This window comes from Peromyscus maniculatus, chromosome 5, assembly GCF_049852395.1.
Source record: "Peromyscus maniculatus bairdii isolate BWxNUB_F1_BW_parent chromosome 5, HU_Pman_BW_mat_3.1, whole genome shotgun sequence".
Lineage (NCBI taxonomy): Eukaryota > Metazoa > Chordata > Mammalia > Rodentia > Cricetidae > Peromyscus > Peromyscus maniculatus.
The window spans coordinates 93,654,808-93,680,647 of record NC_134856.1 but is presented as its reverse complement, the minus strand read 5'-3'; the positions used below and the strand labels follow the sequence as shown (position 1 = coordinate 93,680,647).

General features: G+C 40.1%; 1 protein-coding gene across 9 annotated transcripts in view; it reads left to right on the top strand.

Annotated features, from left to right (window-relative positions):
- Nucleotides 1-25,840, top strand: part of Chrm3 (cholinergic receptor muscarinic 3) — a 483,981-nt gene that overhangs the window by 223,970 nt on the left and 234,171 nt on the right. For all 9 annotated transcript variants that reach the window (XM_076572924.1, XM_076572920.1, XM_076572922.1 and 6 more), the window contains one exon: nt 2,113-2,174. The gene's annotated coding sequence lies outside the window, so the exon portion shown is untranslated. The remainder of the gene's footprint in view (nt 1-2,112; nt 2,175-25,840) is intronic.

The following is a 25,840-nucleotide window of genomic DNA, read 5'->3' as shown; positions in this document are numbered from 1 at the left end:
TTTGAAGCTCCCCTTTCTCACCTGTTCCTTCTGTACAGCCCTGGTCACATTTGCTTTTCTGTGATGCCTACTTCCTTCACATCTTCACAGTAGCGTCCACAAGCTACTTCACATCCACGAGCTTCCTCTATGCTTTCCCATGGTGCCCCTCTTCTTTGCCTGATTAACCTTTAAAAGTGGTACTTCCTGGGCTGGTGTCAGGGGGATTCATCAGCTGATAAAGTTCTTGCCACATAAGCATGAGTACCTGAGTTTGCTCTCCAGGTCCCATTTGAATATGCTGGATGTGGTGGCACACACTTGTAATTCCATCACTGTGGACACTGAGAATTACGTATCCCTGGGGCTGATGAGCCAGCTTACCTAGCCTAATTGATGAACTTCAAGCCAGTGAGATACACTACTTCAAAGGAGATAGACAGTGTTCCTAAGGATGACACCCAGGTTGGCCTCAAGCCCCCAGACACATGCACATCATTATTAAAAATTAGATTAATAAAAAAGCGCTTCATGTGCTGATAGGTCTTGTCAAGTTGCCACAAACAGACATGTCTAGGATGAAGGAATTTCTGTTGAGAAACTGCCTCCATCAGATTGACCTGTCAGCATGTCTGAAGGGCATTTTCTTGATTTCTGATTGATATGGGAGGGCCTAGCTCTCTATGGGCAGAGCCATGCGTGGGCGGGTAAGCCTGAGACATATGAGAAAGGTAGCTAAGCTAATTACAAGGAACAAGAGAGTAAGCTGTATTGCTTCATGGTCTCTGCTTGAAGTTCCTGCCTCAACTTCCCTCAATGACAAACTATAACCCATAAGATGAAATAAACCCTATCCTCCCATGTTGCTTTTGATCATGGTATTTATCGCAACAGAAAGCAAACCAGGTCATTTCTCTAAGGGTCTGGCCTAGTGCTAGAGCTTTGAAGCAAGTGCTACATCTGAATGGAGTGGAAGATTTCCTTAACATTTCGTTGTTTCATGTATGAGATGGGGCTCTTCATGAGGTCATTACATTAGCATATTCTTGAATGGTTTGGGGCAAGGTGGAATGTGGGGCTTTCTGGGATATTAGGCATATGACTTCCCATTCAAAATAAGGAGAAAGGGCTGAAAAGGGATGGGGATGTCATTTTTCTCACTTTCTTCAGTGACCCTCTTTGTCAACCTGAGCTTAGGGAGACTTAAGGGGTGAAATTGCAGAACCAGGATCCAGCTAGATTCAGTTCTCCTCACCCCCTCCCCTTTTTTTAATATGTCCTCTCACTGGCCTGAATTGTCTCTCCTCCTGTCTCTACCTTCCAAGTTCTGGAATTAGAGATGTGCACCACCATGCCAAGCTTTTTCATGTGAATTCTCGAGATGGAACTGGGGTTCTCATACTTGCATGGCAAGTACTTTACCCACTGAGCCCTCTCTCCAGCCCCCAGTGACAGATAGCTTAGCTTTTCTGAGTCCCTGTGCCCTCATTGCTGGTAACATGGAGGTTCAGCCTTGTGACCTGTGGATTCACCTCCAATCAGAAATTCTGTAACTCTTTTATGTTGGTTTGAATCATTTTCAATTACTGTTGACCTCTCTCTTCCCATGGTCCTGTAGACGAATTTCTAAACAGTCTTATTAAATAAGAAACACAGAGCCAAATATAGGGGTGAAAGCCATAGAGATCAGAGAGATATTGAGGGCCACCAGCTAACCTTACTCACTGCACCACCGTAGCTCCCCTGAGAGAACCAGCTTCTTCCTGTCTAAGCTGTGCCTTTATTGCCTTGCTGTTCTGCCTTCTCATTGGCTCTTAACCCAGCCACCTCACTTCCTTGTCACTGCATGCCTATACACACCTCCAGGTCTCTATGGTTGTTGGTACTGGGATTAAAGGCGTGGGTCACCATGCTTGGCTGTGTCCTTGAACACACAAACTCTGCCTGCCATGTGATCAGCTTAAGGGCATTTGCTACCAGTGCCTGACTTCTGTTTATGACAGGCTATGACCTCTGATCTCCAGGCAAACTTTATTTATTAACATACAAATAAAATATCACTACATTTCAGCACAAATAATATATCACCACATGGTCCTGTTTATTTGTTAACCAAATTTTGTTGTTTTCTAGTGCTGCATTCTGACTAGTGGCCAAGCACGTGACATTCCAAACTTCAGCAAAGGTACAGTAAGGTAAGTGTCTTTTCTAGTTGACTCTTTGTTTGAAGGGAAAATTGATGGCTTGATCTAAAAAATCAATCAATGAGAAATACAAATTATGAGTTGGTTTTGGAACAACCTAAATTTTCTACTGTGTACATCACCTCATCCCCTTCAAGAAGGGTTTTACCATGGCGTCTTTGTACATACATGTCATTACAATTTGTCCACATTTATTCTCAGACTGTGTGTATCTCAATATGACTATGCAGACATGCTCAATTGCTCAGTTGTGTCTTAATAGAAACAATACGGTGTCATTTCCTCATCTTATTCAAATTTAAAGTAAAAGCATGCTAACTAAATTTGAAACAAGCTGACTTTATTTTAAATATATGTGCATGTATGTGTGTGTGTGTATATATAGATATGATAAATAGATGATAGATAGATAGATACATAGATAGATAGATAGATAGATAGATAGATAGATAGATAGATAGATAGATGATAGATAATAGATAGATAGATAGTTTGATAGATAGATGACAGATGATAATTTGCTTCAACAACATCAGAATGCAGAATATTTGAATTATCAGCACAAACATATCACTTGTGTGTGTGGGTGTGTATTCTTGAATAGCTTCTGGGGAGGTGACTTGCTTCTGCAAATCTCCTAAATTTAACAACTGTCCTTTGATTTATATTGTCTTTGTTCAGTGGTCCAAATTCAGATTGTGAGCATAAAGAAAGAGCAAGAGTATGAAACAGCACAATTTTCTTCCCATGTTACTGCAGACAATAATTTTTTTCTATCCAGCAAACACTGTCACTACCCTACCAAATGCATTCTTCCTTCCTGGCCAATCTTTATGCTGTGAAGGACAGCATAGCACCAACTAAAAAGTTCACATCATGATGGGCATGGTGACTCTTACCTATAACTCTGGCACTCAAGAAACTGAAGCAGGAAGATTGTCATGAACTTGAAGCCAGCCTAGGCTACATAATGAGTTTCAGGCCAGACAGGCTGCCACATGAAATCTTGTCTCAGAGGAAAAATAGAACAGCATCCCATCCCATCTTCCCAGTACTCTTCACTGTAGCTGTTTGACACAGTTCTAACCAGTGGGTTCTGGGTAAGAGCCCTAAAGAAAGTTTCCTTAGGAGGAATCGATGTTGATATAGTTTCCTTTGCTTCTGTCTCAGACAGATGCAGCACAGCCATAGGGGTCAGGAGCAGAAAGAGAAAATGAATGTAAGCCCTGAAGAGACTGTGGACACACACACACACACACACACACACACACACACACACACACACAGCACACACACAGGCACACACACTTGTACACACACATGCAGACTCATGCACTGATTTGACAGAGCTTATTGGGTCATTGACCTTCAGATTCAAGCTCATTCAGAGCTTTCACAATGAGCCTTTATGCTCAAACATCTGTCCACATTTGACTTAATCTTCAGAGCAGTGTGATAGGTTGCATACTTCTTTTATCTGCATTTCACAGATGATGAAACAGCTCTAAGATGTTAATAACTTTGTCCAGTCAGTGGCTTTTGTGATATTTGCACTTGGACTATTGGTTGTCCTTCCCCATGTTGTGCCTGGTCCAGTCCTGACCTTGGCAGTATGCTGCCAGGAACCTGAGCTGTTGCTGGTTATGTTTTTATAGCTACTAAGTGGACCTGCTCAACTAAGAAATGCTTTGTGAATTCATGAGATTTCCATTAGATTATTCCATTAGATTATTATCAAATTAAGTGAACCAAGTGAATATATTCTTTTCTGGGTAAAAATAAAATATATGCAAAAAACATCAGGTCTGGGAGCACGGAGATGCATTGGAGTTGCCTATGAATCCTGAGGAAAGCAATAAATACAATAGTAATTTCTAGCATCTTCTATTGCATTTTGTCCTTTTGAAATAAACGTTTAGAAGGCATGGTCTATGTATGGCCATCAAAATCCGTATTTTATCCAATGATCTCAACCTCAAATACTCTTCTCCATGCAGCCATTATTTTCAATCATGTTTATTTGTTTCCAGAAAAGAAATAATGCAGATATAAACTAAGTTATGTAATGAAATTTCTTTCCAAGAAAAAATCATGCCACATGCTGGGGAAGGCACTGAGCTGCATCTGGGGAGAAGGGACTAAATAATGGGGAAAATCCCTGGGCTGGAAATGAAGAAGACAGGCTGATAGCTCCTCTCTATAGTTTTGAAAGTCATTTCACCTTTCCAGACCTCTGTTCTTTGTTTGTAAGTGGAGAGTGTAAAGATGTTCTTCCAGGTTCATCACACAAAACTGTTGCTCACTTCCTTGGGTTTTCACTGATATTTAGGAAAGACCAGTGTCTCTTTCTGGCCTGGGATCCTTGGGTTATCAGCTCCTCCCTTTTCCCTTCACTTTCCTGCAAATACATACTGGGTCTCTGGTATCTTTTGCCACAGCCTTCATTACTCTAAGGCATCCTGCTGCCTCTCAGACAAGGGCATTAGCTTCTGATGGCCACTTGACTTCCATTCAGGCCACATAAAAACATATCTGGTACTCATCAGAGTACACTCTGAGGAACCTAATGAGACCTGCTCAAACCCAACTGTGCTTTCCCATGCATTTGCAGTGAGCCCTGTCACACTGCCATGAATTAGCACATCTGATGGGACCTGACTCACTCGTTCTTATTCCATTTTGCTTCCTTATCTCTGGCTTCACTCTTTCTTTTCTTGAATGTGTCTCGTTGTCTTCTCCCCTCGGGGCCCTGGCACAGCCCTCTAGCACTTGACATCGCTTGACACTTCCAGTCATCATTCACTTTTCCCTAGCGCACGCGTGCGTGTGTGTGTGTGTGTGTGTGTGTGTGTGTGTGTGTGTGTGTGTGTGTTTGTCTGTCTCTGTTTCTCTCTCTCTCTCTCTCTCTCTCTCTCTCTCTCTCTCTCTCTCTCTCTCTCTCTCTCTCTCTCGCCTGCCCTGGGAACCTATGTTCTATTCCCTTTAAAAATAAAAGAGTTTAATTTTTAAAGGCATATTAGAATATCCCCTTGTTAGCAAATACTGATATAGCTTAAAGGCAAGATAGATGTAATTGGGTCACAGTTATTTATAATTTGTTGTCTCTCCCTCACTATGGCACAGTATAACCTCCAAGCGGACAAGGCCTCATCTGTTATCCTCATTCCCTAAAGCACACCTTTCCCTGCAGGAGACCTATAAATATTTATTAAAGGTGTGGCTGTATAGTCAGAAAATAGCATTGGCTTAGTTGCCCTCAAAGACATTAATCACTGCTTATAGATTGCTCCAATATGTCTGCTGCTTCAGTGGATAAGAATGGAAAAAACTCCTAGAGGAAAATGAAAAGAGAAGGGACAGAGGGACAGACAGTGGTACAAACAGAAAATTGCCCAAGTTGTTTTGAAAGACTACTTGGGAAATTTCAATTCAGTTGTGTCTTTGATCTACAAGGAGGGTGAAAGTCATTTCTGTGTGCATCTACAGAGACTTTTTTGGCTAAGCCGAGCACATTCACAATCAGAAAGTTAGTTGAATGAAGACTCAAAAAGTAAAACATTGAGTTCTTGAACTGCTAATGGCAAACCCTTATCTTTTTATGGGTGTGACAATAATTCATTGACACCAGTATTCAGTCTATATCAGGAGCAGATACCAAAGATACCATGAGTTGAAACAATGTACTGAAAAGCAGCTACCCTCTCTTGGGTGTCTCCCAGAGAGCACAGCAAAGTTATTTGCTCTTCTTGCTGATTGTCACAGTAACTTTGTAGAGTAGCACACCATATTAATATATTAAAAATGCTGACAGGAACATGGAAACCAGAAGAATGTCTTATCTGTCAGTTAAGTGATGTAGCCTCCTGCCTAGATGCTAGCAATTCAGGGGCTTTCTGTTTGCTGCCAATTGAAGTTTGACAGCTGTTGATAAAATATTTACATTCTGATTTCAGTCACATTGACAGTACTTTTGGGTCTCTGGTAGATGATAATTATATGTTAGGAAAACATTTAAAAATTGAGACTGATCCTATTGAACAGAATGATCTGCCTTTAAAACTGAACAAAAATGGCCATCTGTCTTCCAAAGGACATACCTATGATAAAAGTCAGACATGGGAGATGGGGGAGCTGGCTCAGTCGGTAAAGTGCTTGGCGCCCAAGGATGGGGAGCAGAGCTCCCTAGCACCACTGTAAAAAGTCATGCACAGTGGCACACACGTTTCATTTTAGTGCAGTGAGGGGGACAATGGAAATAAGAAACTTTGTGGATTAGCCAGATCAGTGAGCAACTCTGTCCCACTAAACAAAGTGGAAAGTGATTGAGGAAGACACCCGACATCAATCTTTGGCCTTCACACACATGTGCTCACACATGCATATGCACACGAACAAGTCAGAAAGAGATGTTCACAATGAAGAACTTATACTACATGTTACAGGTATGTAACAAAAGGGAATATCATTTGCAACCCAGCTCTCTTGTTTATCCATGTATTCTTTTTTTTTTTTTTTTTTTTTGGTTTTTTGAGACAGGGTTTCTCTGTGCAGTTTTGCACCTTTCCTGGAACTCACTTGGTAGACCAGGCTGGCCTCGAACTCACAGAGATCCGCCTGCCTCTGCCTCCCGAGTGCTGGGACTAAACGTGTGCGCCACCACCGCCCGGCTTATCCATGTATTCTTAATCATCACTGAGCATGTGCTTCTCTTCCTTTCTCTCAGTCCTATGCACAGAAAAAAGTACTTGCTGTTCTTGCAGAGGATCTGGGTTCAGTTCTCAGCACCTACATGGTGGCTCACAGCCACCTATAACTCCAGTTCCAGGGGATCCAGTGCCTTCTTCTGAGCTCCGCAGGCACCAGGCATGCATGTGATGCACATGCATGCATACAGGCAAACACTCATATGCATAAATAGAAGAAGTATTTTTAAATGAATAAAATAAATCTTTAAGAAAAAATTACAGCAATATAGTCATAGCAAGCAAGAGAAACTGGGTGATTACTTTCATGAGAATTCAGGTTTAAAGTTTTTAGGTGGTGGGTTTTAACTGAAAGAGGGATTTTGAACAAAGTTTCAATACAGAGAAATACAATTACAGTCTGAGAGAAGCAAGAAGGTTCTTATGCTCATGATGAAAAAGTTATGGAAATAGACTTGAAAATTAAAGGCATGACCTTTGTGCAAGCAGCATATGTGTGAGGCCAGAGGAAACCTTCACAGCACATTGAAGAAAGCCTTAAAGGGAGCTTGTAATGTGATAACACAGACCATGTGTGTGCATGCGTGTGTGTGTGTGTGTGTGTGTGTGTGTGTGTGCTCACTACATTGACATTCCAACGTATCATAGGGAAAAGAGGAAATTCAATTTACACAATTTCTCATTATTCCAAGGCTGCAAACCCTATCCAATTTCAACAAGTTCTCTAAGCAAGATAGTTATTTAATTCTTGCTGCATGTTCCTGGGACAGGAGTGCTAGGTGACCTGTACTGGTGCTTTAATAAGCAGCCTGTTCCTTTGATGAGATGGAAATCCAGTGTTATGATAAGCTGTTTTTGAATACTGTGTTTTTGAATACTGTGAGTTGTTCACGATGGTACCTGATTCAAGCAATGTGATCAAGCTGCCATGATTTGTGTCTTTGGTTTGTTTGGAGTCTCAGAGCCTTCACAGGGATAGACTCAAAGACATTTTGGAGGAAATGTTTATAAAAGGAGGTGGTGATTGGCATGCAAGTTAAAAGAGGAAGCAATGTGTTTCTGTGGCTTCAGGGGCATGGGAATACAACTTTAAGAAAAGAGCAATATGAAACTCAATTATAAGACTCAACTAGCTAGATTGGTTGATTGACTGATTGATTGCCAAACATATTTTAAGATGAAACTATAAAATGGGTATGTCTTTATCCTTTGACAAACAGAAACATTACTATGTATGTAAATTGGACTTGATACATTTCATTTTTCTTTGTTTTTAAATGTATTTTAGTCTGCAAACAAGTATACATTGTATTAATATGCTGAGTATATAATATTCCCATCATACCCCATCCTCTCTTCCCTTACCCTTCACATTATTCTTCTTTGTTTCCCCAAATAAATTTACTTATAGTTCCATATCATATGCACATGCATGATATTGCATATTATATAGAATCAGACCCCAAATGAGAGAAAGCTTACAATATTTATCTTTCTTAGAGGACAGAGTTTAAGTAAAAAAAAAAATCCTGAGGACAGCAAGGGATCATAGATATGAAGGCAATGCAAGTGACTGCTTCTAGATATTGATGGTCACACATAGGATGTGAGATACCAGGATGGATAAAGGCAGAAAGGCAGAATGAAAGTGATTCTGTGTTAAAGGAGCTTGCATTTTATCTTAAAGAGAAAAGTACTGAATTGGCTTGACATGGACAAGGGACAGGGGTAACATTGATGAGCAGTGACATTCAGCTTTTAAAGTATACATAGAACACTATACTTTAATAGTATAGTCTATGAGCACTTTCATGTGCTTTGATTATAGGAGTAGTGCAATGCTTGTTATAGACGTGTCAGTAGTCATAGATGTTATGATTTAAATGATTTCATGCCCCTCAAATGATTATGTTAAGACCCTGACTTCCAAAGCGATGACATTTGAAGGCAGTGTTTGGAAGGTGCTTGGGGATAAGGACCGAACCATCAGGAATGGGGCTAGAGAACTAATAAACAAATTTAAGGGCTCTCATTAACTCCTTCTGCTACATGACTATATGAAGACTTAATGGAAAGACATTGGGTATGAGCCAAGAAGACTCAGTCTTGAATTTCTTTTCCTGGCGAACTGTAAAAACTAGATGGTGTGAAGGTAATTTTTGTCAACTTGGCACAAGGTAGAATCATTTGGGAAGAGGGAATCTTAACTGTGAAATAACCCATCAAGTTGGCATGTAGGCACATCCATTTTCTTAATTATTGATGTGGGAGGGCTCAGCCCACTGTGGATGGTGCCACTTCTGGCCAGGTGTTCCTGGGTTGTATAAGAAAGCAGGCTGAGCAAGTGATGGAGTACAAGCCAGTGATCCTCCGTGGCCTCTGCTTCAATTTCTGCCCCCAGGTTCTTGCTTTGGGTTCCTGCCAACTTCCCTTCATGATGAACTATAACTTGTAAGATGAAATAAACCCTTTTCTCCCCGAGTTGCTTTTTATCATGGTGTTTATCACAGCAACAGAAAGCCAACTAGAATAAAAATCGGTATTAGACAGTGGGATGTTGTTATGACAGACCTGACTGTAGGTGGGATGGGCAATAAGAGCAAAGTCAAGTTCAGGGCTTTGAATCTCTTATACCGTTATTGCTCCCAGTAATAGCAGCATTTCTGGTAATAGTAACAATATTAGTTATAATTTCACTTCTCTCCACCTAAGTTTCTATCTGAAAAATGGAGTCAGTGAACCACCTTGCCAATCAGGATTGCTATGAAAATAATAAAGAAATAGCTCATAAAATGCCTAGTGTAGCACTCAAGTGTAAGGGGTGGGTATGAGAGTACAAGAGATCATTCCACTCTGAAGGAAGGAAGATTTGGAGAGAGGAGATAATCTGTGATCAGAATGCAAAGTTTGAAGGTTAATTTAAAGAAGACACAAAAGCAATTAAAGCCTGCTATTGTGGCCATGGATCTGTATTTCATCCAAAACTGATGAATTTAATGAAAATTGATTCATTTTCACTTTCCAAAATCTAAGGGGAGATTTTATTTTCATGTCAGGGGTGGGAACATTTTAGAGCAAATATCTGCAGGGGCTAACTGTATGTAATGAGGTTTTATATTGGGAAGTGACAATTAATTACCACATCATATCACAGCATCTGAATCAGTGAACAAAGAAAGACTGAACTGAGTAAGCTAAATGTAATCAATTAAATAAAATGCTGTTTTGTAGTGTCCTATATATACACATCAAAATCAGAGTCTTAAGATATGGTATGTATGGTAAGTCTGTGTAACTATGAAATTATGGATTTTTGTTTCCAAATTTATCATCAGGAACCAGCCCAGTACCTAGCACATTGCAGTAGCCAGAAAATGATGGAATAATGAACCACATGTTCTCCCTCATATGGAGATTCTAGCCTATAACACACACACACACACACACACACACACACACACACACACACACACACACACAATCTATATACATGTACACAAATGTACATATTGGTACAGCATAGCATGCAGAAAGGAGAAAAAGAATGAGTATTAGTGTTGAGGAAGGGCAGAATGCAGGTAATAGATACTTGAGTCATGAAGGAGGACATAAAGCTAATTGATTTTCTGGTTTGACTTTGACATGGTTTGGTGGTATATAAGTACATAAGAATATATTTGATACTGAAAGTGTAAGATCCTATGTGAAGCTCCACAGCCTCAGCATGGCTGTTCTGTCTATACAGAAGCTCACTGAGGTGCGTAGACTTTGGGTTCATTTCTGTATGAGATATCTACTATTTCTCCTAAGTTCTTAATAATAAAGTTTTAATAAATTAAAAATGTAAAAGCAAAAATAAACAAAAGGCAAAGGCCATTTTATAAACTAATATTTTTTACAAGGGAAGCTTCACCTTTAAAAGTTATAGATTGAGCTGGAAACACTAGCCTGTAATCCTAACTACTCAGGAAGGTCAGGCAGGGGGATTGAAGTTTCAAGAACTGCTGGGGTATAGAGTTAGTTTAAGTTTAATTCCAGCTTAACCAGAAGACTGGGATATGGCTGAATTGTGGAGCAGTCAGCTAGCATGTTCAGGGTCTAAGTTTTATCCCCACTGCTGGAAAAGGAAGCTAATATATTCTATTAAATTCTTTATCGATGAATTTCATTTGAATGGATACTTAATGACAAACCACATGAGCTAGAGTAATTTTTATGAACAAATGTTCCTTCCTGATAAACAAAGGTGGGACACTGTGGAACACAAAAACTGTAATAAAAACAAGGTTGTGTCCAGACAGAAGGAGGACAATTACAGTATGTAATGGACATCATTAAATACTGCCTAGAATATTGTTGCATATGTTTCATACTGCAGATATTCTTCAGAGAGAACAGAGAAGGTCTGGTTTGCAGCCAGAGGCATGAAGCCATCATGGAGGATGACTCAGTTGCTCTGAACAAAACTGAAGAGCAGAACTAACTCAGCGAGAAAATCAGGGGCTCTCCTCTCTTGTCTTCATACTCCCTGGAACTGGAACTCTAGTCACTTGAATGACAATATTCAACCCTTTAAGGGACTGACAAAAGGAATCTAATACTCAGGTGTGGTCCAAGGAGCATCAGGTAGAAGCTTATTGGCAATGCAGAATCTTTGACCCCAATTCAGCTCTACTGAGTCACACGCTGCTGTCAACAGTGTCTCCAGGTGACTCATGGTCACACTAAAATTTGAACAGCCCTGACATCAAGGTTAAAAATGTGGCTTTAAAGTACATGGGTGTTGATTCAATGCTCACTCCCCCTTGGGCAAACTAATTTCCTAATCTCCTTCACCCATCTGTACTCTGTAGTCATAAGCACCTCGTAAACACTATCAGGAGAGACAAATGAGGTAGTTACAGGTAAGGTGTTTATATATAGCACCTGCCTTTTACCAAGCTCTCAATAAATGTTAGCTGTTTTGATTATTTCCTCTCTGCTGAGCAGGGGCAAAGGGAAATAGTGAGGAAGATGAGATCTCTACACTATCTTTCTCCCTCATTTTTCAACCCTATGCTGTCCATGAAATAGAAATGATAGCTTCAGGCATGGAGTTGCATATGTATCTGATAATGTCCTGAATTTCTTACTTAAATATTATTTCTTTTTTACATCACTATGGCCAAGTCATTCTGTCTCCTTGAACTTCATTTTCTTCAGTAGCGTAGGATGGTAACTTGAGCCTATCCAACAGTATTGTGAAGATCAAATGAAATGGTCCAGATGATGCTCTTTTTTCATTATAACTGTTTTTGCAGAAGGATAGCATGGTAGAAAGATGAAAGACTACCTAACATGAGGCCCTGAGTTATAACGTCTATAGTTCTAAATGACTAACAGGACCATGTCCCTCTTGGACAGTGGGAAATAACAACCAGGGCTGTGTTGATAAATGGACAGAGCATATTTATTCAGGAACTATTGCAGTAGAGGAAGAAAAGCCTTGGTATAGATCTGAGCCAAATTCTAATACAACACAGACAAGGAAGGATTTAGAGCTAAAGAGTAAGGTGCGGTCAGTAGATGGGTATTAGAGGAACTATCAGAGGCAGAGGAGTGGTGTCCCAGCTAATAAGATCTCTTGTTAAGATTCTTGGTGAAGGCAAGAAGATCAGACATGGCCTGAGAAATGGGCGAAGAGGGTCTTGGATTGATTCACAAAAGAATCACATATCAGGGGTGGATTATCATCGATAAGCTGATTTAGCAGAATTGAGTCAAAACTGCATGTTGTAGAAAGAGATGGAAAAGTATGAAGATCTAAGAGCACTGGGGGAAAAAGTTCAGAAGAGAATGATGCAAGCTCGGTTTAGAGTTGTGTCTACACCAAGAGGAAATGTGAGGCTCTGGTTGCAGACTGGAAGGAGAGGGCGATGACTGCCTCATCACAAACAGAGGCCTCTACAGACAGAGCTGGAAACCGCTTTTTAAAAACAGTCCAGACACCTCAGGACTGCTTTACCATCTCAAATGCATTTAATTGTGTAAAATAGGCCACATACACTCAGAAAGCAGGATAAAATGAAACGGGCAGAAAAGAAATTTTCTGCTAAATGAGGCAGGAAGAATTGATTACACTGCTTGAACTTTGAAAGACAAAAGATTTTGCTGGATGGTGCCAGTGATGGACCAAGGCTGGGAAAGGAGCTGCAGTCCTGCTGGAGGAAATAGCAAATGAAACAGCAGAGCAGGGAAGAGCCTGGGAAGGGAGAATCAAGACACCTCTTTGGGAACTCCAGGTGGGACAGGATTGGAGGGGGATTAGGAAAAGATAAGTCAAGATTAAGCTAAAGGAACTTTTCTGTTCCATCCTTAATTTCCAGGAGTGCATGCATGGTCACATGGTCATTGTGAACTGGGAATTGAACTGGGTGTTGTTATTATTGTTGTTGTTGAAATATTGATCTGATACCCATCAATGAGCTGAAGCAGAAATTAGTAACAAGACAGAAAAGTAATAAAGTTCTGAGCTCGATTTGTAATACAATGCCTTTCCTTATTCACAATTTTGATTTCTAAGTTTCTGTTACCGACAATCAATTACAGTCTGAAAATGTTCAATGAAAACTTCCATAAGTAAACAACTCATAAGCTGTAAATTGTACATTTTCCTAAGTAGTGTGATGAGGTCTCCTATCATGCTAGTCGGTCCCACTTAGGACATGATCTATCTCTTTCTTTGCAGTATCCATGCTATCTACACTATCTGCTACTTAATACTTAGTGGCCTTCAGCTTTCTCAGACTGACTATTATGGTATGGCAGTACTTTATTCAAGTGACCCCTGCTTTATTTAATAATAGGTCCAGAAAGCAGAAGTAGTGGAACAAAGAAAATACCCAGGCACACAGCAGGGGAGGGACAGATTAACTTTGCTACTATGTGAAATGCTTCAGGACATAGAAGAAAATACATACAGCCTATGTAGGGTTTTGTACTGTGCTTGTTTTTTCACATACCTGCTTAGGCTTAGAACACATCACCACTAATAACAGACAACTCCTGTTGAGGCAGGTCCAGTCCCCTCCTCCCTATACCAAGGCTGAGCAAAGTGTCTCAGCATAGGCCCTAGGTTCCAAAAAGCCAGCTCATGCACCAAGGACAGGTCCCAGTTCCACTGCCTGGGGGCCTCCTAAACAGTTCAAGTTAATCAATTGTCTCACTTATCCAGAGGGCCTGGTCCAGTTCCATGGGGGCTCCTCAGATATTGGTTCACAGTTCAGGTGTTTCCACTAGTTTGGCTATTTGTCCCTGTGCTTTTTCCAATCATTGTCTCAATATCAAACTCCCCAGGGGAGACCTTGCCTTGGAGGAGGTGGGAATGGGGCGTGGATTGAGGAGGGAAGGCTGGAGGTGGGAGGAGGGAGGACAGGGGAATCTATGGCTGATATGAAAAATTAAATTAATTATAAAATAAAAATATTAAAATAAATAAATAAATAACCAGACAACTCCTGTACTGGAAATGTAAATGCAAGGCATTTGGTAACAAATTCCACTCTGACAGGCTCATACTCAATCCTGCATGTCAGAAAGTTTAGGTGTCCGAGGAAAACAAGAATCACCCCCATTTCTTACTGGACATTACTCTTGCCAAGTTCCATCTTTGGTTATATTTTTATTAAAGGTGATGTGAGTGGAAGAGCAAATATTACTAGTTCCTTGTTCTATTTTTACCCCTGTCCCTGTAGAAAGGAAGAGAAAAAGGAAGAGTTCTATTCATGTGTCATAGTTCTAGACTTATAGTAGTTTGCTAATTATAAGTTCCATTGTCTTGGTCTCAAAAGGAATCCACAAGCTGAACTAAGTATAGTCAGGACTCCCAGACCCCAGTGATTACCCAGCTGCAAAATGTGCAGCCAGAATGTCAGGCAGTTTAGTGGTTTGCATGCCAAAAGGCCAACAGAGTCAAGTCCAACTGTTTCTTGCTTTTTCACAAAAACAACTTTTTTTTTTTTTTTGCAAGACCTAACAATAGTGCTCAAGGCAACTGCATAAAAAACTTTAGTTTCTTCTTTGACCTCCCAAACTGAACTGGATTTTTCCCCATCTATTGAATATGAGATAATCTTACTTTCAGTCATTCCTGCCTTTCTGATGAATTTTTGAGTTCCATAATTTAAAGATGCTTTAATAGAGACCAAAATTAAACATACTTTGTATGTCTTGTGCACGCAGTAATGGAATGGCTGTCTGATGTGTAATTCTTTTTTTTTTTTTTTTTAAAGATTTATTTATTTATTATGTATACAGCGTTCTGCTTGCATATATCCCTTCAGGCCAGAAGAGGGCACCAGATCTCATTACAGGTGGTTGTGAGCCACCATGTGGTTGCTGGGAATTGAACTCAGGACCTCTGGAAGAACAGCCAGTGCTCTTAACCTCTGAGCCATCTCTCCAGCCCCTGATGTGTAATTCTTTAAGCTGGAGACTAGCTAACTTTATCTCATATCCTCTCTAACCCTGATGTCCACCTGCTTTTTCTCACCTAAAGTCAGTTTATAGACCTGCACAATTAGGCATGCAAACATAATATTCAATCTTGAAACACCTCTTCTATGTGGGTAGACATTCTAAAGGCTTTGTAAATAATACAAAATAAGCGATTGACTTGGTGTCAATTACTCTTTGGGTAAAAATTAATATGGAAGAGTGCTTGCCTGGCATGCACAAGCACTGAATTCTATCCTCAGCACTTCAGATAAATAGGTAAGTAGATAGATAGACGGTATGATAGACAGATCGATAGGTGGCTGGAAGGATAGATAGACAGAGACAGACAGACAGAGAGACAGGTAGACAGACAGACAGATAGATGATAGATCACTAGATAAATAATGCAATGAAGGGTGCTGAAAAATTGGCGTTAGGATTGTGGGTGGTATTTTAAATTACATCATTTTTCACACCATCCATAGTGAAATTTAAAAGCTAACATTGAATTATTTTTCCAACTTGACTAGTCATACTTTACTTAAATCTTAAATTACTTGGCTGGATTCTTTCTAAAAGATACATTTCTTTAAATATGTTGATGTACACATCAAAGATTTGTTATATACCAGTGGCTCACAAACTTTATATTTCAAAGTATTTTAAGAGATGGTATAGAATGTTTAATGTTTGACTTTGAAGAGGCAGTTCATTAGCAATAATCTTTGCTGTTGCAAATTTTAAGAAAAAGCAATATAGTATAAGGTTATAGTGACTCGAGGACCTACACTTATAGCCGAAAAGGAGGGGGCAGGCAACAGGTGCTTTGCATAAGAACTGGCTCTCTCTGCCCCACCTCTAGATCCATTCCATCACCATCCCCACTGGCACAGCTCTGAGCCGCCTTCTTCCATGAGAATTATTTATTTATTTATTTATTTATTTATTTATTTATTTATTTATTTATTTATTTATTTATTGGTTTTTCAAGACAGAGTTTCTCTGTGTAGCTTTGCGCCTGTCCTGGAACTCACTCTGTAGCCCAGGCTGGCCTCGAACTCACAGGGATCCACCTAGCTCTGCCTTCCAAATACTGGAATTAAAGACATGCACCACCACCTCCATGAGAATTTTTAATAGTTAGTATTTGTTTTTATTTAAAGTAGATAACAATGTCTTTTACTTGTGGGAAGAGTGGAAAGAAGATAAATACAATGTACACTGATGCTTTGTTTAATCAAATGTGAAGATCAATTTCATTTTTGCTACCTGTAATGAAGTACCACAGAGAAAAGTATAGGATAGATGGAATTTGTGGTATTCATTCAGATAAAGTATAAAGGAATTAATGATGGAATACACTCAAGGCATACAATGCGGAACTTATTTATTGAGGGAATTCTTTAGGGTGATGATGGAAATGTTCTAAGTGCAAAGCACCAGGCACTGGCTGCCTGTGGTTCCTAAGCACTTGGAATGGGACCAGTAAGACTTGAAGAAATGAAGTGTTAATTCTCTGGACTTAATCTAAATTAAAAACAGCCATATGTGGCAATGTCTCCCATATTCAACAACAGGTCAACTTTCCTGTTTGAAGTTCCTTCTCTGAACCACAGAACACAGAAAACTGTTTGAATGTATCTTCAAAATGTTCCTGAGGATGGGACAAAGCTACTACAATTCCAATAGGCATAGAACAGACTAGAACTTTATGCTCTGCTGTGTAAATGAGGTCCTGCTTTCATAGCCACTGAAAGAGGAAGCTGAGATATTCATCATTTAAAAAGTCACCTGTGACCTCTAAATGGGACCGATGGACCAGTTTTCATTCTTTACTCCCCACTCTCATCTTTAATCATATGGACCCCTGTCTTCCAATTGCTGTTTTGATTATTTCTGCTCTTGCCTAGCATTATTCTCTCTCTTCATCCTTTTATGCTCTTCCACCTCCCTACACTTACCAAGTCCCAGATATTTTAAGGCTTTTGACTTGGCTCTTCTGAAAAGCTTCCATAGATAAATAAGCCCATGAAAACTGCACTCCTTTAGCCTTCTAAAAAAAATCTTAGTATGTTCCAGACAAGCATGAAAGGCATGTGGAGCAATGAGGAACAATGACAACAGCTTCACAGTAGGTGACAACTTACTGTAAGCTGGATGCTTTATGTAGCTCCATGAATTCATTTACCTCTTGTAGCTGCGCAATGAGATAGTCAAGATGGGAAGGTGTCTGGAGTTTGTAAGTATGATGGTCAATCTTCTTCATCAACTTGACTGGATTTATTAAAATCACCATGGAAACGAACCTCTGAGTGTGTTTATGAGGTATCCCAGAAGGTTTAACTAAGCAGGGAAGTCCTACTCTCAAGTTGGGTAGCACCATACCATGAGCCTCTGGTCCCAGACTAAATAATAAAGAGAAAATCAGCTGAGCACCAGCTTTCATATCTCTCTCTCTCTCTCTCTCTCTCTCTCTCTCTCTCTCTCTCTCTCTCTCTCTCTCTCTCTTCCTCTCCTCTCCTCTTCCTCTCCTCTTCTTTCTCTCTCTCTCTCTCTCTCTCTCTCTCTCTCTCTCTCTCTCTCTCTCTCTCTCTCTCTCTCTCTCTCTCTCCTTACTGACTGCAGATTCAATGTGACCAGCTGGCTCATGCTCCTGTCACCAGACTTCCCCCAGTATCATGGACTGTACTTCAAATCATAATTCTTCCATCCTTAAGCTGTATTTGTCAAAGCAATGGGAAAAAAGTAACTAATATACACCGAGGAAAAGAAGATGGACAGATGAAACACTGAAGGCTTTCAGGACAGTGAGACTGTGCCGCATGGAGTTTAGAGTGCCCAAGTAAGCACTAATACCAACTTTAAACTCTAGTCAAGGACAGCATGTTAACATTGCACCATTAATTATGACAATGAAGGCATGCTAATGTGAGATGTTACTAATAACAATAGAAAAGATGTCAAATGTGATTGGAACTAGGAAAGAAAGAATGCATGGGAGTTCTCTCTGTTTAATTTTTCTTCAGCTCTAAAACTACCCTAGTGAATGAGAGCTGATAACTCTAATAGAATGGAGTGTAAGGATAGAAGGGAATGGAATGGAACAGAGTTGAATAAAATGGATAGCATAGGATAGCATGGGATAGAATAGGATAGGATAGGATAGGATAGGATAGGATAGGATAGGATAGGATAGGATAGGATAGGATAGGATAGGATAGTGAATAGAAGAGTCCTATGTGCGCCATGTACCCTATGACTATCGTTGTAGGAAACACCAGCTTTTGAGATGCCTACATGTGTATGTGTTGACTTTCATGTATACATCAGTAAGTTATAATATCATTATATGTATGCATATGTGTGTATGAATATATACATTTAAATATTACTGCAGAAAAGAAGTATAAAAAAATACAGTCTGGCAAAACCCCATTTTAAGGTATCTCTGCAAATACCTACTTCCCACCTGACTGAAAGCTAATCAAGACTCTAGCAGTGATTATGAACCAACCTCATACAAGAAATCTTTCAACCATAGACTAGTAGATATGACATGTGATTGGCATAATGTGTCTATTTCTGAAAATGATCACACATAATAATAATAAGAGGCTTTATGGAGGCCTCTCACAATGAGAAATAAGAAAATAAACCTGCAAAATGTAGATGACAAAATGCTTTGTCAGGACAATTCCCAGCCTTCCTGATTGTGAATACTAGCATTCTTTCCACACTTTGATACAAATCTGGGAGTATCTTGATTATTCTTTTTATTCTCACAAAACTGAATTATAGTTTGTCTGTGGTATCAGGGCTGCCATGTAGGAGATTCTTATAGAAACCGTGAATGTAGAAATGATTTTGTTCTTACTAAGATCCACCAGCCTCATTCATGATTATGAAATGAGTTAATACAAGACTAGTTTTGGATTGGCTCAAGTTTAGTATACAACCATATCACCCAGAGTGGGCCATCTACAGAGATCATGTTTCTTTGAAGGAGATGAAAGTCCATTGATATTTCGGATGCTAGCTTGGCAAAACACACAGGAGGAGACCTTGTCACACCCCAATGCTCTAGCCAGTCCGTGGGTGAGGTAGACTCAGGAAATGAAAATACTACTCTAGAGATTCACGTGCCTCCGCACCGATGCAGACCTTTACGTGCTAAGATTTTTGCATAGATCTCCACAGTGCTATGGAGCCCTTGTGTTTGTTCCTGATGCCACCGTAACAGGGTTCCATGAGCACACTCCCTCAGCTACTCTGGGATTGACTGTCATTCAGCTGTGTGATAGGCCTTCAGTGTGAATGTAAAACACAGTAATGGAGAGACCTTCTCAAGAAAGCTGAAATACAAAGGGGAGGGGGAAGCAAATTTCTCAGAGACATGTTCTTATTCTGTCTCTTGCATGCACCATCTCCCATGAGTATGCACATGACAATCAAGTCATCTAGTAGTGTTCTCCCTCCACTGCAGGCTTCCATGCATTGCCCTGTGTTTCTCTGTGCCCAAGCTCCCTTGTTTCCAGCACCTGTCTACAGAAACAATACCCAGCTCTACTTTTTCCCTTCCCCTGTTTAATGAGAACTTGTAACTATGTAACTCTACTGTAAAACCTTTCATGCCTTCTCAACCTAAAAACAATATGCAGTAAGTACTTAATATCCTGTTACATTGAAAGTTAGGAATTTATGGAGCTAGAAAGAAACCTAAGCAATTAAAAGCATTTTCTACTCTTGCAGAGAACTGGGGTTTAGTGCCTAGAAGCCACACCAAGTGATTCACAACTGCCTATAACTCTAGCTCCAGGGACTCAAACTCTTTCTTCTGGTCCTCTTGAGCAACTGCATACAAACACACAGATACACATTCTCTCTCTCTCTCTCTCTCTCTCTCTCTCTCTCTCTCTCTCTCTCTCTCTCTCACACACACACACACACACACACACACACACACACACACACACACACAGAGAGAGAACAAAAATAAAATAGTTAAGGTCTTTTGGGGGTAGGAAGCAGGATTTGTGCAGAATCTCTACCACCTAATTTTATTGAGCATTGCTACTACTTTAAAAAGCCTTTCGCTTAAGGCCAAGTCCTTTTTTAAAAAAGGACTCCTGCTTTTGTACGTTTAATAAAATGATGACTGGTCAGTATTCAGGCAGGAAGTATAGGTGGAGCGAGCAGATGAGGAGAATTCTGGGAAGAGGAAGACTGAGTCAGGAGACGCCAGCCTGCTGCCCAGGGAGCATCATGTAATGGCACACAGATAAAGCCACATGTTCCATGGCAACATATAGATTAACAGAAATGGGCTGAGTTTAAGTGTAAGAGCTAGTCAGTGGTAGGCCTGAACTAACGGCCTAACAGTTTTAATTAATATCAGCCTCTATATGTTTACTTGGGTCTGAGTGGCTGCAGACCAGGCAAGACACAGGAAAACTTCCAGCTACATGAGTCCCTGGAGTTTCGTCTGAATATTGCTTTCAATTACCTAAAGACCCTCCTCTATCATTGAGTCTCCTACCCAGAACATTTCATTGACTTACTGTTGCCCTGGAGGATAAAGCATGCATGTCTGAAAATGGACACTGGGGCTCCCCCAGTCAGGTTCTAAGCACATTTCTGTCTTGTCTTGTTCTGTGGTCACACAGTGCGTGTCGTCTTCATTTTTATGCTTAGCCCTTGTTTGTGTTCTGGCCCATCCCCGAGGCACTTCCCTTCTCTGTTGTTTTATGAATTATGCTCCTGTATTGAGTTCTGGCTTGCAGTCCACCACTTCCTTCCTTCTCAGTCTCTCTGTGAATCTGTGCCATTACCACAACCCCACAGTGCCCACTGCCAAAATCATTGCATGCCACAAAATACAAGCAAAGTAGATGGCAGATGGCAAATATTTGTATCTGCCTCAAACGTGTGTCGTATGACATTATTATCTCACTGCACTTGTAACATAATTATCTTTTGCCCAAAAGACAGCATGCACTTTCAGAAAAACAAGCCAGACTCACACTTGCTTAGCCTACCAAGACTCCTTTAGAGTAATTAAATAAAGATCTCAAGGAAGGTGCAGAGGTCTGTGGTCTAAGATTTCTTTCTGATGGGGGTCAACAGTCAGACTCTTGTCTCTGTGCTGCTTTTTATTTTAAAGGTGAGACTTTTACAAAAAATAATAGCAAAAATATGAAGGAACTGTGTCTGTGGGGAAATTTGTGTTCTGCAACCGTCCAACTTTATATTTCTTAGTCTTGGGAACACAGGTAGATGTCTATGCTCTAGAATCACATGAAAAACAATTCCTAGCTCATCCACCAAGGATTGATTGGTTGCTATAGAAAGAAATTCTAATTTGTCCCCTCAGAATGTGGCTGCAAAAGCTTATGTTCTTTCCTGATCATTAGGACATATTTTTTGTTCAGTCTTTCTCATCAGAAAAAATCATTTGGGGGCTTCCTCAAAAAAAAAAATAGACCTAGTGATAATGGGATCAGGAGAAAAATACATATTCCAGTTTATGTAACACCAAGAAGCTGAAAGGAACCTTCGTTTCTCCAACAGGCATCTCAGGCTGCAGATTGAACAAGCCCTTCCCCACCCTTAATCAGTTTCTGTTGGGAATCACTGTATTCTGAGCTTCAGTCACATGGAGAGGTCATGAGCCCTTAAGATGGAACCTGTGGTCCTTCAGTGCCCACTCAAGGAAAAGCTCAGATCTTCCAGACCCATGCCCTGCTCCTGTACTGTCAGCTCAGAGCCAACTTGCCCTCAGTCCAGTCAAAAATTTTGATGTGTTAAAAGGTGAAGATAGAATGAGCTTAATTAAGTCCAATTTTCCTTCTTTTTAAGTGTGTTTCTTTCTTTGTCTTGGCTACATTGAATTGGTTTCTTTGTTCTGTTTGCAGCTCACAGCCTGTTGACAAGGTACTGTCTCTCTGTCACTGCTTAGTTCTCTCCAAAAAGACTTACTTTTGCTGGCCAGAATTTACTTTGTTTTTCTTATTTGCTGAATGAATTGCTTTTTATTTTAGTACATTTATTTTTCTATCTTGTGAGGGGGGAGTGAGTGCTACCATGCAGGTGTAAGGGTCAGAGGAGGTCAACTTGTAAGATTGCAATCTCTCCTTCTACAGGCAGAGTCCTGAGAATTGAACTTAGAGATACCACTTGGCAGCAAGTGTCTTTACCCACTGAGCCGTCTTCCCAGTCTACTGGATGACATTATTTTAAGAACATTGGACTTTGTTCTTGCTAATTTGAAGAATAACATTAGGAGACTAGATTTTCTTTAAATTGTTCAAATCTGGCCCTATTCTTGTCACCCACATCTTAACTGGATTACAAGTATCTGCTGAATGTGTTTTACAGTGTTTAAAGTGCTTTTGCATTTTCCTTCCTGTGGTGTGAGGGAGTTACTCTTACTAAATACTCCTACCAGCATTGGTGTTCTTATTCAATGGGGCCCTTCCGCTGGGCCGTGGAGTTATCTTATTGCAGTTTTAGTTTGCATTTCCTAATAACTTGCCTGTTCCAGTATTCTTTCAATGGGATAACTGTACCTCTCAAAATCTGTTCAAAATTCCTTCAACTGTTGAGAAAGCTAGTTCTCCTTCCTCTGCCCACTGAATATAAATTTCTCCAAAATAGAAAGCCCAGATGTGAGCTTCTCTTCTTGGTTAATCATCATCCTGTACTACCTGTCCTTGGAAACATGTATTTCATATATTCATATAGTTGATAGGCTTATTAAGAGAGTTATTAACAGATCACATCCTATCTTGTTGCTTTATCATAACCTTTATCTTTATTTACATTATCAGGTAAAAAGCCACATAAAGAATGTTCTAGGTGCCAGGCTATTGGTGGAGCATGCCTTTAATCCCAGCTCTCGGGAGGCAGAGGCAGGTAGATCTCTGTGAGTTCAAGGTCAGCCTGGTCTGACCTTGAACAACACAGAGAAACCCTGTCTTGAAAAAAAAAACAAAAATAAATAAGTAAAAGAATGTTCTAGGTTTTTTTGGTTCATTGAGAACCAAATCCAGAAAGCTCAGGCCATACTGCATGAAAAAAAAGCTCCACAACTTACTACATTCAGGCTCACTCTGTGGCAGAGAGGAAAGGAAAGGCATGCCGCTTTGCAAAGTTTAGGAAATTCTACAAAATTAGAAAGACCATCTCATCTTCATGTATATTTTATTAGTTTTAATTGCAGTCAATGTAACCTGTGTCATGGCTACTGAGATAAAATTTGGCATAGTGATTATTGTTTGAGAATTGGTATGTAGTTTAATTTTGGAAGTATTGCACAAACTTAGGTCTAAATCATATTTCTACTTCCTCTGCATGTTCAGTGAATTAGCCTCTCAAAACAATGGTGTTTTTATTTGTAAGTGACAACAGTGCCATCTCTTTCCTAGGATGGTTGGAATGACAGATAGCATGCTAATGACTACATGGGAAATGGTGTCTTTACCCTCTGTCTGCCTCTCTAACCTCAGCTCCTGCATTAGATGCTTTTCTGACAAATGCGACATGGAAGTGTAAGGGTTGAATTGTGGCTTACCATTTGAGGGGATCATGGCAGGAAGACATGACAGGAGGAGCAGGCAGCTGCCGGTCACATTGCATCCACAGTCTGGAAGTACACAGCAATGAAATTTGAATAGATAGCCTTCTGGTTTTGATGCAGTCCAGGACTGGATCTCGGGAAATGATGTGGTCTACTTGAAGGGTGGGTTTTTCCACCTCAATTAACCTAATCAAGACACTAGCTCACAGACATGTCAGAGGTTTGTCCCTGATGATTCTAGAGCAATGGTTCTCAACCTTCCTCATGTTTTAACCCTTTAATACAGTTCCTTGTGTTGTGGTGATGCCTCAACTATAAAATTGTTTTGTTGCTACTTCATAACTGTAATTTTGCTACTGTTATGAATTGTAATATAAATATCTGATGTGAAAGATATCTGATATACAACCTTCAATGGGGCCATGACCCATAGGTTGAGAACCACTGTTTTAGAGCCTATTAAGCTGGTCAGTGTTAGTCATCATACCTACCACCTTCTCACTGAAGACTATTTCTTGCATTAATTTATCCATTCAACTTAATTCTAGTACAAAGTGCCTAGACCCTTCATTTCATTTCAGAATTTATGTGCAGAGAGATTGTCATTTACAAGAAAGGCCACCAGTCTGGGAACCAAGATCTGGATTCGTTTTCAAAGTTCTGAGGTTAGACCTGTAGACCCCAAAAATGTCTTCAAGTGTCTACACAATCAAATAGGAAAGCCACTTGAGATAAATACTTTTCGATAACTCAGAGTGCTATGTATAGTCTTCCTTTTTGAAATGCCTTACTGACCCTTCTCCCCACAAAACTTAGTTTCTCAAGACAAGACAATTTGATTTGCTTCTCTACTTCTTTGATTTGGTGTCAAGTAATGCCTCAGCTTAATCTCCAACCTGTTAAAATCTGCCCAAGAACAACAAGCTTGCTTCCTGTGGTAAAATGAATAGTCTGTGAAGTAATTAAAGGATGCAAACATTTCCATCCCTGTGTTTCTGGGTGTGCTGCCATTTGGACTCTGTCTTATACTGGTCTCTGTTTTCTGGGTATTATTGCTTGTAGCTTGCCTGGAAATTGGTTTCTCTCTCAAGGGAATATGAAGTAGGAACTGCCTTTTTAAGCAATCATTCTTCTTTAAAGCCACAATAATCCCTACTATGTTATAGGGTATCAGAAAGCCTATAACAAGCATAGAGTTTCTTGATTGGAAAAGCACCAGCAATATAAATTTATATCCTCTTTCATGAGGGCAAGGCAAAACTAAAAGATTTTCTCATCCCTTGCCTTCATGGTGAGAAATTGAGCTGAGAAAAATATTCTAGTCAGTTCTACTTGAGGAGTTTTAAAAAGTGGTGAGGGGGTGGGGAAAAGAAGGAAAAGGATCCTCTGCTCCCTTGCAGCCTCAGCAGTTTCATTTCTTATCCTGAGGAGACTCATCAGGGCTCCTTAGGGACTTCATTGTTCTTATATAGGAGAAAGCTTCTTCTTTGTTTTCTAATCACTAAATCACCATGCCCACTTTATCCATTGTCACTTGTTACCTACGTGTACTGGCCTCTTTTGCACTCTGACAGGTGTGTCCAACCTTTTGACATTGGGACATGACATTGTCATCTACGATGTTCACACCAGAGAACCATGTAATCAAGTCACCAGGAACAATCACACAAAGATCTTTCTGTTCTAAGTAACTTCATGATTTTGTGCGGAGTCACATCCACAACACATCGGCTACAGGAGTCACACCTGGAACTCTTAACTTTGTCAAAGCCTCTTGTGCCCACATGACTTCAGGAAAGCCACTAAAGTACTAAGGCTAAAGAGGCGGTCACTCAAAGATGGAGAGATGGTTTAGCCATTAAGAGTGTCAGCTTCTCTTCCAGAGGACCCAAGTTCAGTTCCCA